The sequence below is a fragment of the Myotis myotis genome, unplaced genomic scaffold (genome assembly GCF_014108235.1).
Source record: "Myotis myotis isolate mMyoMyo1 unplaced genomic scaffold, mMyoMyo1.p scaffold_m19_p_2, whole genome shotgun sequence".
NCBI classification, from domain to species: domain Eukaryota; kingdom Metazoa; phylum Chordata; class Mammalia; order Chiroptera; family Vespertilionidae; genus Myotis; species Myotis myotis.
In genome coordinates, this window is record NW_023416324.1 from 209,292,804 (window position 1) to 209,311,775 (window position 18,972).

The 18,972-nt window shown below is 55.8% G+C and overlaps 1 protein-coding gene across 4 annotated transcripts in view; it reads right to left on the reverse strand.

Annotated features, from left to right (window-relative positions):
* Positions 1–18,972, reverse strand: part of AGPAT3 (1-acylglycerol-3-phosphate O-acyltransferase 3) — a 70,855-nt gene that overhangs the window by 15,246 nt on the left and 36,637 nt on the right. The window contains exon 1 of one of the 4 annotated variants that reach the window (XM_036351486.1): positions 8,910–9,060. The exons of the other annotated variants lie outside the window; for them this stretch is intronic. The gene's annotated coding sequence lies outside the window, so the exon portion shown is untranslated. Of the gene's footprint in view, positions 1–8,909; positions 9,061–18,972 lie in introns of those variants that run through there. 4 annotated transcript variants of the gene reach the window in all.

Genomic DNA, 18,972 nt, shown 5'->3' on the forward strand with positions numbered 1-18,972 from the left:
ACCACATACACACACGAACCACACACACACACACACCACACCACACCACATACACACACACATATACACCACGCCACATACACACACATATACACCACACCACACACACACACATATACACACCACACCACACCACATACACACACACACCACACCACATACACACACGAACCACACACACACACCACACCACATACACACACATATACACCATACCACACACACACACACATATACACCACGCCACATACACACACATATACACCACACCACATACACACACGAACCACACACACACACACATACACCACACCACATACACACACGAACCACACACACACACCACACCACATACACACACATATACACCATACCACACACACACACACATATACACCACACCACACACACACACATATACACACCACACCACACCACATACACACACACACCACACCACATACACACACGAACCACACACACACACCACACCACATACACACACATATACACCATACCACATACACACACACACATATACACCACGCCACATACACACACATATACACCACACCACATACACACACGAACCACACACACACACCCAGGCATATAAGAAAGGAAGAAGACTAGAAGAAATGCACCCAAATATTAACAGTGATGATCTCTAGGTAAAGGCACTGTAATTTCAACTTTTTTTTTAGCATCTTATTTAAAAAATTAAAATTGCAACTGAAATAAAACACATAACTGCCTTTTAATTCCCAGGCTGTTGTGCACTTTTTTAAGCTAAAAGGCTTTTGTTTCAGTTTCTAACACAAAACCGGCAAATCCTCCAAGAACTTAACTGGCTTTTCTCCCCTTCTCTTCAATGTGCACTTCTTAGTTCCTAAGGTGAAGCCAGAGCTCACATTTTGGGGTTGTCCCTGCTCTGGGCGCTGCTCGACAATTCCCCTTGTGAGGAGAGAAACAGGGAAGCTGTGATTCAGCCCCTGGTGAGTCCCAAGCTGGCACGTGATGGTGCTGTGCGCACCCTGCTGAGCGCCCTGCAGACCTGCCCCTGCCGCACTTGGTGAGCTGAGCGCGCCAGGGACCCACCCCCTGGTATCCCTGTGCCTGGAGAACAACAGATTGCCAGAAATGGTGCCATGGGGTTTCCCAGGCCGAGTCATAGAAGGGTCCCTGCCTGGCTGGCTCAGGGGAAGCAGCTGCCAGGGGAGGGCACTGGAGCAGGGGGTGCTGGATGTGGAGGGAGCCAAGACCTGTGCCAGGAGAGAGGCCACATGGACGCTGACCCTCCAGGCCCAGACAAGCCTTCAGATGCCCGCAGCCTGTGAGCACCTGACCTGCCCAGCCAGGCTGCCTGCAGCGGTGACCCTGAGCAACCGAGGGCGAGGAAGGCCTCGTGTTCTTACACCACGGTGCCGGGGACACTTGTTACGCAGCATCAAAAACAATTCATTACTCTAACGATTACAGTAACTAACGCACTCGGCCAACACCCACTCCCACCAACAGCAGACGAGACTCCACAGACCAGATGACTCTAACGTCATAATGTCAATATTGCAGGTTCTTGGGCTCTCACCTCCCTGTGTTAAATCTGAGGAAACCGAGGACCAGAGGGGCCCGAGCGGCATCAGGGCCTGCGGCTCAGGACGGGTGAGGCCACGGCGAGCCCTTGGCCACGGCGAACCCTTGGCTGGCCACAAGCCGCTCCTGATTTCTGGTTCTGATGCGTGAAGACAGGGTTCCCTTGAGAAAAGGCCTGGACCCCAGCTCTTCTCCTCCCCCATCGCCGTGATTCTAGAGGACCGCCTGGGAAGCCCTGCCCGTGGGGAGCCCCTGCTGCTGCTTTACCTGAGAGAAGAGCCAGGCCAGGCCCTGGGAGGCGGGACAGCCGGCCCACCCCGTCCACATGGCCTTCTCATTAATGCTCAGACGCTGTCCTCTGAGACGGCGAGGAAACCTGAGCCGTTTCTAAGTCCCGTCAGCAGATAACAGGTTTAGATTGTTCCAGGAGCCTGGCACCTGCACAGCCTGGGCCCCGGCTGAGGTGGCCGCCTCCTGGGTTCTGTGGCCCCTGTACAAGCCGCTAGGACCCCACCTTCTCAGCTGCATGATCACCTTCCCCAAAGGGACATAGAGGGTGGTGTCACCACCACCCATACGCCCCCACCCCCTGGGGACAGGCTGCTGGCCACTCAGAGAGGGGGAGTGAGCCAGGTGGCTCAGCAAGGCCGAGCTAAAAATAGTTCCACAGCAGGTAAGCCTCACAAGGCCCCGAGGCACGGCTCCAGGAAGCCAGCGAGAGTTCCAGTCCTCCAGTCCGCAGGAAGGACTGGGCACCAGACCCAGACCTCCTCCCAGCTGCAGCGCCCCTGAGCACCCAGTGCTCCTTCTCAAGGCTGGTGGTGAAGGGGAGAGCTGGGAGCCAGGAGCCCTGGCCATTCTCAGACCTGACCCTGGCACCTCATTATGGGTGAGCTGTGTCCCCCAAAAAGAAACATTGGTGCCCTACCTCCAGCACCTCAGAATGTGGCTGTAGGTGGGAATATGGTCTTTACAAAGGTAACCAAGTTAAACGAGGTCACTGGTGTGGGCCCTAATCCCATTGGACAGATGTCTTTATAAGAGGAGATGAGGACAGACGCACAGAGGGACAATCATGTGAGAATACGGGGAGGGGACAGTGTCTGTAAGCCGAGGAGGGAGGCCTCGGGAGGAACCAGACCTGTGATGACCATCATCTCAGCCTCCAGCCTCCAGACTGTGAGCAATAATTTCTGTTGCTTCTGTCCCCTGCCTGCAGTACTGTCGCAGCAGCCCCAGCAAAGGAATACACTTCTTACAAGTATTCAGGCCTTTTCCTAGAAGTGCACAAACCCCTCCCATGTCCTGCTGTAAACTTGGCCCTGCTGCTCAGGTGGCCCAGAGCCTGGCAGTGAACCCTGACCAGGCCTCGCCCTGCTCAAGGGTGAGCCCATCCCTTGCCCAGGAGTCCATCACCAGACGCCCATGGGACCCTCTCCCCAGCCCTGGCCCCTTTGTCCCTCTCAACCTCAAGAACTAGCTAGTCAGGCAGTCTGACCTTCAGGTGAGGATCTTTGTGGAAAGCACATCTTTTCCACAGAAATGGAGATGGAAGTCACGTGCCCACCGCCTCCGCACTAGCCAGAGTGTGGCCAGGCGTCCATGGCTTCGCTCTCTGCAGAGAAGGTAATGGCTTTCTCCGCATGTGGAGGATGGCTCTTTCATTTACACATGAGGTCAATGTCAGTCCTTCCATCTGGGTGCCGTTCATGCCTCTGCCGACGGCGCGTCAATCATACAGCGGGAGAGTGGAGAGGACCTGACGCTGAACCATCCCCTACAACATCCAGGCTGCCCCACAGCCACGCGGCTCACCCTGTGCTGGAGCAGGAGCTGGCCTGTGCCGGGGCTGCCTCGTCAGGTGACCTGGGGCCCTGGTTCCTGAGCTCCAGGGAGACAACCTCTTGGGGGCCAATTCCCCTTCCGAGCCGTGCGCACAGCACCTCACCTTGTCCTGTCTGTGTGGTCCTTCCAACAGTCAGTCTAACCTTGAGGAGGCGGTGGTTGGTGAAGGGAGAGGATGCTGAAATATTAGTCTCCATCACTCTCGCTTTAAACACAGCTTGGACGAGCGTGACTGGGTGGTCTCCTGGCCCACAGCCAATGGGAAGCACCAGGTTACACAATGGGGCAGGGGGGTGCTGGAGGCAGATATCCTGCTGACAGCAGCACAAAGGGGCAGAGACAAGCTGGTGACTCCATCAGCACCACCTCCGCGGGTGTCCAGTGTTGGGGAGCAGGTTTGCAGACCCAGTGGCACCTCAATGACATCATGAATGAGAACATAATACAACAATTGTGGTCCACCCTGACCTCACTAAAATGCTGAGAAAGGGCCGTACCACACTCACCGTGTTATTTAAGAAGGCTGGAAGCAGGGAAGGTATTATTTACAACTCCGACTAAAGTTTTAGAATAGATGAATCCTGTTTTTGAGGTTTAAAGGGTCTAGCTTTAGTTCTTGGGTAAACCCATCACGGAGACCATCTTATCTTTCAAAAAGGCTGAAAAAGATGACATATTTCTTTGCTAATAATAATCTGTTGCCAGTCCAGCCTCATCAACATTTGGAATCACCAAGAAGTCTAAACATCAGGAAGGAGAAGTAACATCATTATGTGCAGAGAGCAGGTTTGGATCCTTAGACCCAAGAGAACCCACTGCAACCGAAATGCTACTTTAAACAATAAGTAACGAGAGTAATACTAAAAGGAATAAAATACAATATGCAGAACCCTGGCCGGATTGCTCCGTTGGTTAGAGTGTCATCCTGATACACCAAGGTTGTGGGTTCAATGCCCAGTCAGGGCACAGACAAGAATCAACCAATGAATACATGCATAAATAAGTAGAACAACAAATCGATGTCTCTCTCTCTCCTCCCCCTTCCTCTCTCTCTAAAATCAATAAATCAATAAAAACATGTAGAAATCAACATTCTCATAATGTTCAATAACTACTTCTAACTGAAGTTACTAGAAGGGACGATGACAATAGAGCTTATTTCTTTTTGACTTGACAGTTCCAGGTCACTGGACCTAGATGGTCATTTTTGGGACAACGGAGCAGCCTAGGAAGCCACGCACTGAAGATGGGAGCTTCAGGCAGCCGAAAGCTCTGCCACACGGGTCACGTGGGGCCCAGGCTGCCAGGACTCCTCCATCTTCAGTGCACGGCTTCCTGGGGGCTCTGTTGTCCCTTTCCAGGAGGCAGAAAGGGGGAACACTGGAAGTCGGGACTAGGGATTTCCTCTTATGCAAGTGGAATGCAAGCTCAGAGTTTGAGCACTTAGTTGCCAGGAGGATGTGGACATGTGGCCCTGTCATGTGTGCAGGCAGCCACAGGTCCACACAAACACACAAACACAGAAGGCACATGGAGGAGACAGTGTGTACATCTGCAATAAAAAAGACAAACGACCTACTCCCAAACTTCAGAAGAATTAAACAAAGCCTATGCGATGAAACCTTACATCTTGCAAGATGCAAAAGCAGAACTAAGCAAATCAAAACATACTGGGCAACAGGTGGCAACAACTAACTGCCCGCCCGGCTCTCACTAGTGCCTTTGGCAGGCCTGGGTCACTGCAGCCCTGGACCCTGGCTGGCTTCAGGGCTCATGAATGGGATGTGGTGGGAGTAACGTCCTGGACTCCAGAGCTTGGCCCATCAGAGGCCTCGCAGCTTCCCCAGCACCCCTGGGCCACGGAGGGAGGAAGCTGGGGCTAGTCTGCCACAATGGGACCACATGGAGCAGAAATGGACCCACAGCCCCAGGCTGGCTACCAGCGCATTACAACGAAGGACTGCAAGTGAGACCAGCAGAAGAACCAGCCTGCTGAGCCCAGGGCGGTGAGCCAATAAAACAATGGTTGCTTTAAGTTGCTACATAGTGAGGTGGTTTGTTAGACAGCAATATGTAAATGACACACAAACCATACATTCTAAGTTAGTTTGTAAATGTAATTGAACCATAATTTAAAAAACAATAGTCCCCCACCCTTTACCCCCAGAACTAGACATATAGGTCCTACAGTTCATATGGAAAAACAAACAGAAAAGACAGCCAAGGAAACCATGAAAAAGAACCAAGGAATAGCCCTATAAAAGGCCACCACATACCATGTAGCCTCAAAAAATCAAGAGTGTGGTCCTGGCCTATGCACGGACATGTGAACCAGTGAGTGGAGAGGCCGTGAGGAGTCCCTGGGCACCTGCACAGGTATGGCCCTCCGTGTGGTGGGAGGCTGTGCATGGGCTGCACAGTGCTACAGGCTAAGGAACAACACACACACCCCCGTATATGTATTCACGTTTATTTATTTCAACTTGGGCAAATTGGTATTTCTATTGTATTTAGATACTATTATAATAAATAGAATACAAAATTAACTTAAAAGCATTACTGGACTAAGTGAATCTTTTAGCATTAGACATTTGCTCCACCAGTGAGTAATGAAGGTACAACTAAATGACACACCAGCCTGGCCGGTGTGGCCCAGTGGTTGAGCTTTGACCCATGAACCAAGAGGTCATCAGTTTGATTCCCAGCCAGGGCATCTGCCTATGCTGTGGGCTCAATCCCCAGTAGGGGACGTGCAAGAGGCAGCCAATCAATGTCTCTCACATCGATGTTTCTCTCTCTCTCCCTCTCTCTTCCTCTCTCTAAAATCCGTGCTTAAATCTTTTTAAGCACTCGCCAGTTTGGTTCAATGGATAGAGTGCTGGCATGCAGACTGGGTCCCAGTTCGATTCTAGTCAAGGACATATGCCTGGGTTACAGGATCAATCCCCAGTAGGGGGCATGCAGGAGGCAGCTAATCAATGATTCTCTCTCATCATTGATGTTTCTATCTCTCTCCCTCTCCCTTCCTCTCTGAAATCAACAAAAATATATTTTTTAAAAAAACTGCAGGACCGTGGTAGGAGGGTGCAAACCTGCTCCAATCTGTGGACAGCGGGGATGTGGGGACCCTGGGGACACAGAAGCCATGGTGCCACTAGGTGAGGAGGCAGCTGGTGAAGCACCTCCAGGGACCCCTCACACCCTACCTACCCCAACTCTCCGAGTTCCAGAATCTTTTGCCTTTTCAAGGCTGTTCTGATGGGTGTACTGGCTTGAGTAGTGGCGCTGTTTGCGGTGGGAAGGGGAGGAGGCAGGGGGGAGAGATGTGAAAAGCTCCGGGACCTGATGACTGCACAATAGACCTGTGACCGGTCTCTGGCCTGCAGGACACTGTGGGCACTGCTCACCCCGAGGGCCTGGTGGGGCCACAGCACAGGAGTGCTCTCCTACAGGGCCTACGGGGCAAGCGTGGGGACCGGGTTCCAGAACACACACCATGCACATACACATGCACACACACATGCACTCACACGCGCGCGCGCACACACAACAGTGACAGCTAAGTTGACTTAGACCTAATTTTATGACAATGAACCGCCTGCTATAATAACAACGTTTTATTCGCCAAGAAATGGATGGAGGTTTGCTCTGTGATTATCAACCAGCTGGTGGCTGACACACTTTTCTGCATGTACAATGTATTTCACAAATTCACAAATTACATGGGAGTACTGGCTTCCTCTTGGGAATGCAGAGAGCCTGTCGCTCCCGCCCTTACAACAAGAATAGAGCCAAGCAAACTGCAAGTTCATGACTTTCCTTAGCCCCATCGGAGACCTGAGGTCACAGGCAGCCAGCTAACAAGAAACTGGGGGCAAGAAGGAGGCCTGCAGAGAGCAGGACTGAGCCCTCGGTTCCTGGGCAGTTCCGGGATGCTGCTAAGAGGATTTCGGCTGGAACAGCAGAGACCAGGTGAGTCTGCATGGCTGGGAGAGGGAGTGTGAAGTCGCAGAGCTGGGGGGGGGTCGGGGGGGGGTCCCTCACCCTCCTGCCGGCCTTTCCTCTGTGATCACCCCCCCCCCACACACACACACACACACACAGTGAGAGTCCTGGGAAAGCTCCCCCTGCACAAACTCTAGAACTTGTCGGCGAACAGGGTGGTTTTAATCATGAGAAACAAGCCTTAACGGATGGCCAAGGTGTTGACAAAGATTAAAAAGTGTCACATTTGTCATTAAAGAGGCATTATGAGTCACACACTTAATAGATTTTTTTAAAGTTAGGGATTCAAAATGGAACAAACAAACTGGGTTTCAAATACCCACCCTTGGCCTCTGCTCACGGCTGTGGGAGAGCCCCCACACGTCCCTCCGGTCCCACCGCAGCCCTGACCCAGGTGCGGTTGGAAAAGGTCTATCTGACCCCGAGTCATGGTCACCGGTCACTCAGCACCTGTCTCTTATCTGAGCTTCCTTCTGAATGTAAACTCAGAACATCTCAGATACACACGTTTTAACATAAAGGATAGTATCCAAAAGCATTACTCGGATCCAGGAAATGTAATACCCAATAGAGAGTGGAATAAAGATCGCCATCAGTGAACGCAGTATGCCCACCAGGTTTGCTGGCGATTAGCAAACATGTGCGATGCCATCTGCCCAGCAACTGGCACGTGGCGTGACCCCGGGACCCAGGAGCAAGGTCCTGTCCGCTTCCTCACTTGCTACCGGTCGATGCCCTCCTCTGACTGGACCGTAGAAAGGTCTGGGCCGAGGTGCTGGACATGGGTAGTTCAAGGTCATGGCGTACACCTCACCCGACCCACCCCCAGGGCCAGTCCTCCTCTGTCCTGTGGGCTGCTCCGTCCCCACTGTGTCATTGGGGTTGTGATTTCAAGGACACACAACAACCTATCACATATACTCTGAACTGTGGTCGTGAGGATGAGACAGAGGCAACGAGGAGCCCCGTCCTCCTGGGGCAGCGGGGAGGGGTCTGGACGGTGAGGACACGCTGGCCCGTGGGGAAGCAGCCGCCGAGGCCAGACGTGACCTCTGCTCCCCTGCCGGCTGGGTCCCAGGATGGCAGCTAGGGTACAATCGAGTCCGGGGAGATGGGGCCGGGGGCCCCGCCTCTGCCTTGGGAGGGTGCTGCTCAGTTCATCCCTAACAAGGCTGCTCTGGTCCAGGGCACAGGCGCCCGTGCCCAGCTGACTGCGTGGCGACCTCGAGGCTTTGGAAGAGAAGAAATCAGAGGTGCCCTGGCTCCTGAGAGAACCTTCTTCCTGTGACCCCTCCCGGGAACCTGCTTAGGGAGACAGCTCCTTCCCACAGGCATCTGTGCCCACGACTTCCTTCCCAAAAGTCAGAGAAAACCCGCAGTAGCCAGGCTGGCCGCGGCCCTGCCCCTCTCCCACACCATGACCCTGAAGGGCGGCCAAAGGGACAGCCCAGACCACAGCCCCTTACCTCTGTCCCTCCCAGGACTCAGCCAGCAGGACGTTGGGACAGCCCAGGCCCACTCAGCATGGACCTCCAGAACGTAAAACCGTCTGTGGGCCGCAGAACTGCGAGGGGCCTCCCGTGCCTGCATTTCTGAGCAGGGCTCTGGGCATCTGTCACAGGAGCCAACGGGGCACAGCGTGCTGCCAAGTAGGTGAAATGTTAGGGCCTGGGGCATCGCTGTGTTGCAAGCTTACTTTCAGACTTGGCACTGAGGTCAACAGAAGAATGGGGTGAGAGTGGAAGGCCGACAGAGCTTGGGGAGGCAGGAAACATCAAGTTCAAACTCCAAGGGGGTCCCTGCTCTGAGCAGCCTGGCCAGCCCCTCCAGGCCTGGGGCCCAGCTGTTATCGCCGCCCATTCACAGGGGGCTCCATCTCGGGGAACGTCAGTCTCGGCGAGAAAGTGGTCACACAACGTGATCGCAGCACAGGAACCATCGCCTGTTGCCCTCCATGCTTGGTCTTAAACAGAACTGTTTTCCGGCCTTGCCTTTACTAATGGTGGTGAATGAGCGGCTGCTGCTCCCAGCACCAAGCACCTCTACCCACAGAACCACGGCTCGGCCCATTTTGTTCTCCACACGCTCCTCTGCGAGCCACCCGACCCATGCTCGTGGGGGCTCCCAGAGAAGGTTGTAAAGTCCAGGCTTGGGAAGGCTGGGCTGGCTCAGGAACAGGAGGCTGCCCCAGAGGACTTTAAACTCCAGGAGAACACCAGGGCCGAGCCCTGCAGGCATGGCCCCAGGATGGGGGAGGTCCCTAGCCATCAGCTGGGTATCCACCCTCCTGGCCTGGACTTTCTCCTCATTCTGAGCCACTGAGAGCAGTTCCCCAGGATTGATTCTATTTCCTGTCTCCTCCCTGGAAAGTGAGCACAGGGAACTCTTGGTCTAGAACCCAGTACTTGGAGAGAGTTGCACTGGAACCCACAGCCACCCCAGGGAAGGAGGGGGGGTGTCCCCAGGAAGAACTGCAAAGTGTGACCCAGCCCTTTCAGAGACAACTTTCTCAGCCTCCCTGTCCTGTCACCCAGGGCGGCGCCTGGCACCTTGAGAAATTGGGGTGAATGAACAGTGAACAATTCAGTCCATCAATATTCATTAAACACCAGCAAACTCACAAGGTGAGACCCCCGTGGCCTCCACAGTGACCACGCACGACAGCTGGCTTGGCCGAGGGCACGCGGCACCTGGCACCCCCTCACCATGGCGTTCCTTCCTGTTTCTGTGAAGGGACTGACCGAGGGCACCTGGAGGCACGTGTCCAGGTAGCTCCGTAACAGCCATGGTGCTGCCCAGCACAGACGCTGCTCACTGAGAGCCAAGCAACAGCCTGAGCCTCTGCACCTCTGTCCCCAAAACCACCCACCACAGGGCCCTCCAGGTCCAACAGGGTTACAGAGACTGCAGAGCCCGTGGGTCTGGAAGTGTCTGGGTTGTGCGGGGAGCTCAGCGGAGTGGCACCTGGCATATGCCTTTGTAACTGAAGATATCTCATGAGTCCTCAAATTCCGTAAGTAACTTCCTTCCCTAAGGTCTAGATCCACAACAAAAGGGCGAATTCACTTTTGCCATCAACTGAAAAAGAGCAAGTGAAAGGACAGCCCTTGGAGATGACGCATGGCCATTGGGCACAACGCGCTCCAGCCAACCCCAAAGGCCACGCCCTTCAGCCCCGAGTTCAGCGGTCAGGAACCGATCCTACGGGGACCAAGGAAGGAACCGATCCTATGGGGACCAGGAGACAAGTGGGAAGGTGAATGCTGGACAGGCGGCTAGTGATGGATGATACCAAACACCGGACACACAGGGCAACCTTGGTGAACCGGCGCACCACCTCCAGGTGCATTTGTCCCTCAGGACCTGGCTGCATGGAGGCCTCAGTGACATGACGTGACTACTGCGTACACGGCTGGCGGACAGAGGTACACATCGTGACAAACACACGCCTGAGAGAGACTATACCTAACTGCCCTGGGGAAATCTCTGGTCATGAAATGATGTGGACTTTTTAAAAAATGCTTTTCTAATTTTCACTTAAGTTTTTGGCATGGAATAATGATAACTTTTATAATCATAAAAATGTTACTAAAATCAAAACAGTATCCTTGAAGTGAAAAGCTCTGAGGAGTCATGTATAGCAGCGAAGATGAGAAGGCCCTAGCACCAACACCCGGGCGTTCACCGTGCCTGAGCCCAGGCTGAGGGCTGCCCACAGGCCCACGGCTGACAGCGGGGCCTGTCCTAGGCCAGCGACCCTGGCGTATGCCTCATGCAGGACAGCAGCTGATGCCAACTGCTGTCACTCTAGAGGTTTCTCTTCTGATAAAATGGCTCTTTCTATTAGGCAAGCATTCTGCAACCAAGCCACGGGACAAGTTCGTGGAACTGGGACTCCTCTTGGGAAAGCGTTCAAGGCCTGCCTGCAGGGGTGGGGGGTGGGGGTGGCAGGAGGAGGCAGGAGGCAGGAGCGGGACGTTTAAAGGCACCGGAACACTACCAGGAGGTGGGTTATCTGTTGCACTAAGTTTAGGGATTTCTAAGATTAAATGAAACTAAAAACGCAGAACTCGCTGGCACCAGAGTGTCTTCAATTAAATGGTCAACAAAGGCACCTCCAGAGCCCATCAATGCTTGGGAGACCGGCACACAAGCTCTACATCAAAGACACAAGGCAGCTTGTCTCTAAAAATGCCACCGACTTAGGAATAGTTTTGCAACATTAAAAATTTTAATTGCTTTTAATTTTTAATTCCTTCTAATTGGCATAGAAACCCCGAGTTCTCCCTCTTACAGCTGGCACTGCTGTTGGAAAGTTGTAACCAAGGAGGGCCGCTTGCGGCCACCTCGCACGAAGAGCCGTGCACTCCACCCCGTGGGAAACGCACCCGAAATGATGTGTCTCTCTAGCTGGGCCTTCCTCCTTCCCACATAACCGCCTCGCTCCCTTTGCCTGGTTTTTCTAAATTGTGGCGTCTACACCAATAACAAGCTACTGACTGGGCCAAGATAACAAGAATGCGTTCCCACTCGGTGTCCTCTGCACCTCGCCACCTCTTGGCAGCGGGGCAGCCACGGGGGTGTGACCGGGCTCTGGGGTCATGCCAGGCAGCATGTGGTGGGCAGGTTACGCGAACCTTGCTGTTACTCCATGATGTAAAGAATCGCACTTGGATGTGATAGCCCAGGGTGCACTTCGTAACGCGTTCTGTGACAGTGCCACATCTGGAAGCAGTGGCTGGCGATGTTGCTGAATAAAAAGGAAAGTGACCTGCAAGCGATGCTGGATGTGTAGCTGGTATTTGAACCCACATTTTCTGACACGTCTTACACCAGATCTGAAGCAAGGCCCACTGAGAACAGCAGGGCTCTGTCCCTGGCCAGCGTGCCCTGAGGTGGCGGCTGCAGAGACCTGCAGGTGGCGGTCAGAGGCTCCGTGTGGCCCCTTGCCGCTGGGTCAGGCTTCCCCTTGGAGCACCTCTCTCCACCCCAGCCCCGTGCTGTGGCAGGTTCATTCGAGGCACAAGGAGGACCTGCCGAGAGTCCTTGCTGCAGGGACGCAGACAGGACCAGCCGGGAAGCTGCCTCCCGAGGACTCACATTGACCCCATTGGTGGGAACTCCCCGGGAGTCCACGAGCCTTTCCGTGAAGTGCTTTCGAGCTGACAAAGTGCTGGCAGCCCCTTCAACAGAGGAACTCTTCCTGGCGCCTCCAACCAGAACTGAGCTGAGCAGGTTGCTGGTCACAGCCGGGGAGGAGAAGAGGGGGCAGGGGGTGAGCCCATCCTGTGGTTTGCCACACCAGCTCTGGTCTCATCCTGTCAACGTGGCAGGGGAGCGTGGCAGCTGAAAAGGCATCTCGTGAGTCAGTCCTAACTGGGGAGGGGACAGCTCGGCAACCTCAGGGAACCAAGACCTGGCATTTTCTCCCAGTTCCCAGCACGGGAGTGAGGACGGGGACTCAGCAGGGTGTGTGTGTGGGGGGGAGGGGAGGGGGCTGCCCGAGTCCTCCGCCAGATCACAACGAGCTTCTAGCATGTTCTTCCAATGGGGTCTCTTCCCGTTTGTGGAACAAGGACTATTAAGTGGCAGGACAAGCGCTGCAAGAGGAAACATCCACAGACAGACGAGAAAACCAGCATGCCCCCCTCCCCCGCCACGAGGTGGGCGGCCCGCTGCGCGGAGGCAGACCCGCCCCTTTTGGAGTCCAGCTGACTGACCAGTGCCACCAGGCCCCTGAGAGGCAAATAAATGACTAGACTGTTCAGGAGGACGGGGGCTCTGAGGCAGAAAGGGCTGCCAAAGCCTGGGGTACACCTGGGGACCAGAGGCCGGGAGCCAGCGGGGAGCCCTGCCCTGGCTGAGGCCTTGCCGCCTGCAGCACCCCTCCATCGCCAGACACAAAAGAAGCATTAATCGGATCTACAGAGAGAAAGCCTCCAGCTCAGAGGGTAGAACTCCCACCCAACCAAGGGCGGGGAGGAACAAGAATACGCCAGGCAGAACCTCCGGGAAGCCTGCCTCTTTGCAGGAAACTGCCCGTTCTCCAGCACTAGCCAGTCAAGTGACTCCAGACCCGGGCTGGGGTTTCCCCACGGCCACCCCGACAACCGCCCATCAGGAGGGAGCCGGCCCTGTGTGCCATCGGCACCCGCCCGTGTGCAAAGGTTGTCACCTGCAGAGATACGGTCAACATCCCATTTTACAGACAGAACTGGGGCCCAGCGCACACCTGCCCCGTTGGCTGTCACAGCCTCCTGAGGGGACGGAGGCGCTGAGCCCCCGGAGGGGAGGCCAGGTGGCCCACGGCACCCCGCAGATCCCCGCACGTGGTCACAGCAAGCGCTGGGTGCGCTCCGGCCACCGCTGCTTAAAGGGTCACTGGTGACTCCCCATAAACCACCTTCTCACCTATGGGCACAACGGGTAAGACGCCTCTGACGGAAGCTACCATTTTCTGTTCAACTGACGACCCCGTGTCTGTCAGCTGCCCCCACTGCCCCCGCTGCCCCCGCTGCCCCCGCTCTGGGCTTAGAGGCGGAGCGATGGCGAGGGCTCGGGGCAAGAGCTTCCCTCCCAGTCACCCAGCACCCTGACCCTCCCTCGGGAATGTTCTAACAAAGAGCATTCATGGAAGGGCAGGATAATCCCCAGCACGCACTGTGCTCGGGCAGTAACCGCTTCCTTCCCAGCCCGCCATGGAGTCCCCACGGGGGGTGGGGTGAGTCTGTGGACCTACAGGGACAGCGGGGGCGGAGCCCCTCCCCCCAGACAGCCCAGACCCCGGCACCAGCCACGCTCACCAGTACAAGTAATAGGTCAAAGCCACGGCCACCAGGGCAGCACAAACCCCTGAGAAGAGGCAGGTCGAGTAGCTGGCCAGCATCTTCACAGCCTGTCCCCTGTCTTCTGAGAGCTGGTGAGGAGACTGGCAGTGGCAGCGAGTGTCACCTTGGGCCGGAGGGTAAGGAGAGGGATTATGACCAGGCCCACACTTGCCACACGGGACGGGCTTGGGCCACGAAGAGCATCTGCTCGGCAGACCGAGGGGGACACGCACTTCTGGGGTGCTGCCTCCCGACCCAGAGGCACCCTGCGAGTCTCGAAGGTCAGCTCGAATGGCCTTGAAGCAGCACAGAGGGCGAGGCCTCCCTCCGCCCACTCGGGGCTGCCAGGCTCCCGCTAATCCAGTAAGCGGCTTTCAGCAGGAGCCGCTGTAAACAGGTGCATCACGGCCTTGGACAGGACCAGGTCAGCGGGCCCCACCAAACAGCTGACCCGGGACCTCAGACCCAGAAGCTGACAGAAACCCCAATAGCACAACAACCCAGCACACGTGGGGCGAGCTAGTGAGGTGGGCCCCAGGCTCTGCTCGGGCTGGAAAAACCTCTGGAAGGCTTCCCAGTGCTGGACGGACATCCTCTCTTTGGGGCAATGCCCAGGCCATCGGACCACCGCCCAGAGCAGGCTGCTGTGCTCCCACCAGAGGCCCAGTTCCAACTCCAGACCCTGGGGAATGCCTTTCCGGGCACTGCCCCGGGGAAGACTTGGGGAAGAGTCACTCCTCTTATTCCCGGGAAACAGTTGTCTCCCACGTGGCCCTGCCTGGACTCTGAACGTTCACGGAGCTGAGATGAGATAGAGATGCAGGCGGAAGTGTCACCCTTGCAAGCTGCTCGCTGTGCAAAGGCCCCGGCAGACACGCAGAAGCAGGAAGAGAGATGTTATTGGGAGAGCACCTCGAGGGGCCTCTGGCCAATGCACCTTCCTTCAGCGCCGGGGTGGGGAACGCCCAGCCCACGGACAGTATAAGGCCCACGCAATCCTGTGGCCTGGCCCTGCCAAGGCATTAGGGGTGAGTTGATTACATGTTTGACCAAATACCGCAGGCTGATTTTTAAGTGGGTAACTCTGTATGGCCCTGGAATGATGTTACAAATACCCCAATGGCCCTTGGCAGAGAAAAGGTTCCCCTCCCCTGCTTCAGGGTCATCACGCTGCACTGGGTGACCAGAAGGTTACTGCTCTGTGCATCTTCCCTGCACGTGACACGAAGGGCCCACTTCCAGACAGGAAGGCCCCGCTGCCCTGCCTGCCCGGCCGAAGCCCCCTCCAGCACCTGTGCTCCTGTGTCCTGCCAAGGGGCGGGCCCCACAGCTGGCAAAGCCTGCCCTGCCCTTGCACCTGCTCTGCCCTGCCCCTGCCCTGCCCCTGGAGCCTCCAGACTGATTGCAAGGCCCTTTAGAGGCATCCGTCTGTGACTTACACTCAGGCCTGTGGCCCGAGAAGCCATCGGAGGGAAGGCAGGTCGCCACTCCTCCGCTTAGCCCGCCGGGAAGGGGCTTTGCCCTGAGCAGTGTCTGGCTGCCTAAGGCTTCCCAACTCCGTAATCCCCAAAGCAGCCAGAGGAACTGCTGACCGGGAGGACCTGCTCCCCCAGGGCGGTGTGTGCTCCCCCTGGGATGTGAGGACCGTCCTCATCTGAGGCCTGAGGAACAGGTCCTCTCCCTGCCAGGTACCCGACCTCGGCCTTTCTAATAAACAGTGAAAAGAAACCCTTCTCTCAGAGAGCTGTGGGGTGGTGCACGTCTGCCCAGCCACCACCCCTCGTCTGCGATGCAGCTAAAGGCCCGGGCCCTCGTGCATCTGAGCCTCGAGGACGCTGGCCCCGGCGGCCGTGAAGCCCATCGCTGAGCACGGGTCTCGCTCCACAAAGGGCAGCAGGTGCCCTTGACTTGAGTGGCAGCACCTGGGCCCGACCTTTGCCCTGAGGTCAGCGCTCGTTTAGAAAGGTATTTTTGAGGACTCTCTGGGACCCGGGGTGGCCCTGCCCTCCGGAAAGGCTTCCTGCTTGCCAGCACCCCAGTAATTCAGGATGCCGGCCCCCTCCACGGTGCCGCTGAGAGGCTCTTCTAGAATAGAAACCGGGTCATGGCCCACCCCCAGCCGCCACTGCTAGAGCCCAGCAGCCACCTTCCCAACTGCAGGCTTTCGAGATACTTGCCACATCCTGTCCTCGTCCCGGCCTCCTGCCAAGTTTACAGGGCAGGAGCCAGGCTGGCGCCTCGGCGGGCGAGACAGTGGACAGGCCGTGGGGTTCCCGCACACCCTGGACTGCACAGACCCCTCTGAATGCTCAGCCTCCAGACGGCTCCCCAGGGGCCCTCCGGGCCTGTGGTCAGCACCCAGTCTCGAAGGGGGTTCTCTGGCGAAGGGCGCCCTGGCTCTCGCTCTCTCTTTGCCCTTTGGACCTCAGTGTGTCACAGGAGTCTCCTCTCCCAGCCACATCGCAGGAGGCCTCTGTGACCACCCTGGAGAGAGGGTGCACAGCACAGCCCTGGGCACGGACTGCACCCCAATCCTAGCACTACCCCCCCACACTTCAAGCTAAGCCTCAGTTTACTGTAAGGTGGGAATAATCACTCTACCCTCATCAATGGGTGGTGGTGATGTTTAGGGGGTTGGTACAGGGAAAGCACCTGGCATAGTAAATGTCAAAATGGTTGGCGCTCGTGATGACATCATCATGGCTCCTGAACCAGGCCCGCAGAGGGGACCGGCCGGCAGAGGTGGGGAGAAATGCCGGGTACTTCTCTCCGGGCTGGAGCAGAACAGAAACTAAACCTCAGGCCTGGTTTGGGTTCTACGAACAGTAAGACATGTTTTTTGTTGTTGTTTTTTAAAAATATATTTTTATTGATTTCAGAGAGGAAGGGAGAGGGAAAGAGAGATAGAAACATCAATGAGAGAGAATCATTGATTGGCTGCCTCCTGCACGCCCTCTACTGAGGATCAAGCCCACAACTCAGGTACTTGCCCTTGACCGGAATTGAACCTGGGACCCTTCAGTCTGTGGCCAGCGCTGTATCCACTGAGCCAAACCAACTAGGGCAGGAATGTTGAGACAGTTCTCACTTTTTACTATGCCCTTGTCATTATTTGTGTGAAACACAGCAAACCTAGAATGCTTAGAATCTTGGCTTTATTGATTTTGAAATAAAGGTTGGCATAGGAATTTGGCCAAAATCCTCCTCCAGTAGTATTTCTTTGGACAGAAAACTCCCCGTGGGGTCCTGAGTGCACCTGTCCGCTGGCCGTGCTCAGGACCCGTGGCAGTGGCCCTCCTGGTCCTCAAGACCATGTGTGCGAGTGAGGTCACTCCTGCCCCTGGATTACTATTCGACTTCATTCTGAGTCTCTTATTGAAGGTTAAAGAGAATAAAGCTAATTTGAAGGTATTACACAAGAACGTGTCTAGATACTTCCCTGGACTAAAAATGACTGACTTATGCTAAATACGAAAGAGAACAGCAGGAGCGTGCTGACAGAGCCTCCTGGTGGTGTCCTCAGAGCAGCAACATTAAAGGCAGGTTCTAAAAACCTAACTTTTCTTTAAACTCAGCAAGTTTCTCATGGAATGCCCACATTCTCTCTCGTACACAACCGAGAGCACTGCAGGTGTAATAACCGTTCCTGCTCAAGGAGGCAAGTACTGCGACCATCAGACATGAGGACAGATGAATGCGCGTATGCAGCTGCAGTTTATGTAGTTTCTCAAAGCAGCTCTTTAGTAACCCGTTGACGGCCCTCGTCCAGGGGAGAACCCCACTTGTCAGCCATTGGGGTCTGGGGGCGGCAGGTGCTGCTTCCTCATATCTGCTACAGGCCCTGCCCCAGAACAAGGAGCTGCCAGCATGGCAGGGAATGGCTCTGGAGCCACAAGGGGTCAGGCAGGAGGGGGTGCTGAGCTGGGGAAGGAAAGCTTGCCCTCTGGGCCACCCACGGGGCCCGCAGGGGCCACCTGGTCACAGGCTCTATGGTGGCACCTGCAGGAGCTGTGTGTCTCTCCAGCTTCCAGAACAAACATACGATCTCATCTACCTGCATCTAGGGGAGGGGCAGGTACAGACACAGGACAACTGGTCCACGCCTGTTGCCGCTCTGAGTGCCTGGGTCCTGCTCCTTCTGGGGCCACCTCCCTTCCCTGACCTGTTCTTTTCACTCACCTTCAGGCCAGGTGTGACTGGTCAGAGCTCTCGCCGTTCCCCCGCCTTACCCTGGCCCTCCAGAAACTGTGACCCCCCTTTCTGCCAGCTTCACCTCCAGGTCCCAGCCCTCCAGCAGGGACCCCACCTGGAAACAACCCAGAACCAGGTGCGACGGCCTCCGAGTTCACCGCGAGGGCTTGTGACGCTGAGGTCTGAAGGGCAGCATCAACAGGGAAAGGCAGGCAGGCCCACGGGCCCCGCCGGGACGCCCTGGTGACAGGGGGGAGACCACACCCAGACACGCCAGTGAGTGATCAGGGAGACCACGCAAGGTCGTGCTGAGAGGCACTAAACGCGAATTATTCATTTAGTGATCACAACTGCTCTCTTGGTACCACGACCAACTGCATGGCTCACAAATAACTGGCCGACCCAGGATGAGAACCAGGTTTGGCCGACGCTGGCCTCGGAGTATTTCACTGGCCCCAGCGCAGTCAGTTCAACCCAGACCTCCACCCCTCAACCCCCACCCCCGGAATGA